This window comes from Paramormyrops kingsleyae, chromosome 24 (assembly GCF_048594095.1).
Source record: "Paramormyrops kingsleyae isolate MSU_618 chromosome 24, PKINGS_0.4, whole genome shotgun sequence".
NCBI lineage: Eukaryota > Metazoa > Chordata > Actinopteri > Osteoglossiformes > Mormyridae > Paramormyrops > Paramormyrops kingsleyae.
Window position 1 is genome coordinate 24997738 of NC_132820.1, and position 3703 is coordinate 25001440.

The 3703-nt window shown below is 43.2% G+C and overlaps 1 pseudogene; it reads left to right on the forward strand.

Moving 5' to 3' along the window:
• Positions 1-979: 979 nt before the first annotated feature.
• LOC140582540 (U2 spliceosomal RNA) lies at positions 980-1212 on the forward strand (annotated as a pseudogene).
• Positions 1213-3703: the final 2491 nt, after the last annotated feature.

Sequence of the window (3703 nt, forward strand, 5' to 3'; positions counted from 1 at the left end):
CTGTCAAGCGTTCGGATCATTTTCTTAAATCCCTCTTTGGCGACGGTATTTAATGGCAACATATCTTTAGCGATATGAAACGTTATTGCGTCTGTTATTTCTTTCTGTCGTTGAGAGCCTTTCTGGTAAGGTGTCACACTGGCAAAGGCATCACAAATATTTGTTTGTTTTGGTTGACATCCAGATTTGGCTTTGTATTCGTCGTAAAGAGCTTTGTGGTGCCGTTTTAAGTGATCAGACAAATTGGTGGTGTTTCCATGTTTTGTGGCCACAACTTTATGACACTCCATGCAAAGTACCTCTTTTTGGTCAACATCCTCCTTTTTGTAGCCGAAATAGTCCCAAATAGCTGATTTCGACTTTCTTTTTCGCACATTTTTAGCAGTGAATGTTGGCTGTGAGCGGTGAGCAGCAACACAGTGAACCAATCACTGTGCAGGCACGCGGAACGTGCATGTCACCCCAGCAACAAGCCATACAACAAACTCGTGTTTACTGTGCTACCGTTCTCTTAATACACAATGGGCTTCTACCCTTCACATCGTATGTTCCGGCGATGTGACTATCGCTCACGCGCACATTGTGATGTCGATGTCAAAACAGAATATCGTTCAGCCCTAGTGCAGAGCTTGGAAGTCTGCGGATGTGTTCCTTTTTAACCCTCTGGAGTCTTGGGGTAGGGGACACACTTTCACTAACTGGGGCATGCTCACACATTTCATTCAATATCATAAACTTAATTCCTGGCAAATAAATTATTTCTTATATATTTGGTTTGGCAACAAACTCATCTTAATCTTTGTGTACTTTGTAAATATGTCAGATTTATGTGAAGTTTGTAATTTGACATTCAAAGTATAGACATTGCAAAATGCACTTTGGAACACTCTGTGGGTAGTTCTATTGTTTAATATTATCTTTGAAAGTCTTATTGTACTGTGTTGGCATGATTTGCATAGTGTGGGAATGTTTCAGCTTTATAGATTGTGATTATGTGTTAATGTAAGTAGTACAAGCATAATATTTATTATTCATGTATTTGAGCTGATTTACATTTTGTTTTGGTATGAAAAGGTCATTTTGATACGTCCCCCATGGAGGGGACCACATATTAAACGGATTTTTGGAACAGGGAGCCGGAAGTGGGGCTTGCCCCATCTCCTCCAGGCATCGACCCGGTATTGCAGTGCTTCCGGGAACGGTGCACCTCTACTGCCCCCTGTTGTTGAAAGGCAGAACTGACTGACTGAATGGGTGACTAATAGACTGAGTGCCTCTGGATGGCCAACTAATTAGCCGCATGTGGTGTGAGGGAGGGGCCCTGTCCGTGCGCGGCCCCCATTTCCCGCCTTTTTTCTTTTTTTTTAAAGTAAGGTGACACGCTGTCGTTTGTGCGGTGGGCAGCTGTGCTGAGGTAAGGCATGACTTCATCTTTGCCTTTTGAATTTTCCCTCATGTTTGTTTAAATGATTGCTGTTTTTTGAGAGGACAGGAGGACAGGGAGGACGCCGGTGGCTGCGACGCCCCTGGGCATTCTACTCTGCGCGGGGGCGTCACGGAGGCCCGGCTAACGGCGACCCGCTAAGCGGCGGCCCCATATCGACTCGGGTCTCTCTTCGGTCTTCAGGACCGGTATACGTTTCTTCTCTTTTCTGGATTGGAAAAGACAAGAGCAAAAGTGGAAGAGTTGACGAAATGGCGTCGGATGGCGTAGCTTCTAGCGGTGGGGCGTAAAGACCTTGCATTCCAGAGCATCGCTGCGCATATGAGAGTCTGCTCCATACATCTCCGTTCAGGTAAGTCAGGTTCCGGTGTGATCACTAGACTCCATTCCTGTGTTTGTCCCTAAAGAGAACAGCCAGGATAGGAAATGCTGGAAACCCATCCCGACCGGAGTCCATCCCTTCCCGGTGACACAGTAACCCGAAAGTGTTTGTGAGTGTGGTTTATGTCAGATTAGGAGAGCTGAAATGAACCTTTTGTTGGATGATAGTCGGCGACCAAAACAAGAGCTAGATCACAGAAAAGTGTTTCAAAAGCGACAGTGTCAAAGTGAAATGCAACGCTGGATGGAAGTTTTCTAGTACTGATGAAGGATGTAGAATCAGAATCCAGATATGTTTCCATACAAGGAATTTGCCTTGGTGGTGCTTTTACATGACATTACAAAGAACATAAGAACATAAGAAATTTACAAACGAGAGGAGGCCATTCGGCCCATCAAGCTCGTTTGGGGAGAACTTAACTAATAGCTCAGAGTTGTTAAAATCTTATCTAGCTCTGATTTAAAGGAACCCAGGGTTTTAGCTTCCGCTACACTAGCAGGAAGACTATTCCATACTCTAACTACACGCTGTGTAAAGAAGTGCTTCCTCAAATTTGTTTTAAAATGTTCTCCCGCTAATTTCCACTTATGGCCACGAGTTCTAGTATTTAGAATAATATTGAAATAGTCATTTGGCTGAAGAGCATCCAGACCCGTTAGAATCTTATAGACCTGAATCATATCCCCCCTTAGTCTCCTTTGCTCAAGGCTAAACAGATTCAGTTCCGCTAACCTCTCCTCATAAGACATTCCTCTAAGACCAGGAATCATTCTCGTAGCTCTTCGTTGCACCTTTTCTAAGGCAGCAATGTCCTTCTTGAGGTATGGTGACCAAACCTGCACACAGTATTCTAGGTGGGGTCTTACCAAGGAATTATATAAGTGTATCATCACCTCCCTTGACTTAAACTCCACACACCTAGAGATATAACCCAACATTCTGTTGGCCTTTTTTATTGCTTCCCCACACTGGCGAGAGTTACCCACATTTAGCAAAGACATATGCAGAAAGGTAATAAACAATAGACTGGCAATTGGGTAATATGATAATTATATGATAATTAAGTTTATTAATGGTAGTAATGATGGTATTATGATATTTATATATGTGTGTACATAGTAATTATTGTAGTATGAATATAAACTATATAAATGGTATAATAATTTAAAGGGCTCTTAAATGGTGCCGTTATTAAGTAGCAGCCAAGTCAACTATATGTGCAAGAGTGCAATATGTATACAGAGTTTGCAGTATGTGTGCATAATGTGCAAGAGTGCAGAATATAATCATAGAGGAAGTTTATCAGTTGTTCACTGGTTATGCTGGTGGATATTTCACTGCAGCTGACGATTAATTGAACGTCCATTCAGAGACTGGTTTGGTTAATGAGAGAGACTACCTGAGGGGAGAAGCTCTTGGCATGTCTTGTGGTCTTGGTTCTGATTGCCATGAGTCTTCTCCTGGAGGGTAAGGCTTGAAAGATGTGGTGAGCAGGGTGAGATGGGTCCTCAAAGATTTTGTATGCCCGTTTCCTGATTCTGGTGATCTACAGTGTCTGGAGGGTAGGCAGGTTACTGCCGATTATTCGCTCTGCTGAGTGAATGATCTGTTGCAGTCTGGCCTTGTCTCGTTCAGTGGCTGATCCAAACCAGGCTGTGATGGAGGAGGTGAGGATGGACTCAATGATTGTAGCGTAAAACTGGGCCATCGTGGTTATAACATGTTATTTTGGATCAGGCACGGACAGTTGTGAGAGTTCATTCCGCATTAGCTCCGATAGAATAGTATTAAATACAAAGCTAAAGTCCACAAACAGAATCCTAACATATGTCTCAGGGCACTCCAAGTGTCGGAGCAAGAAATGGAGTCCAGTGTTA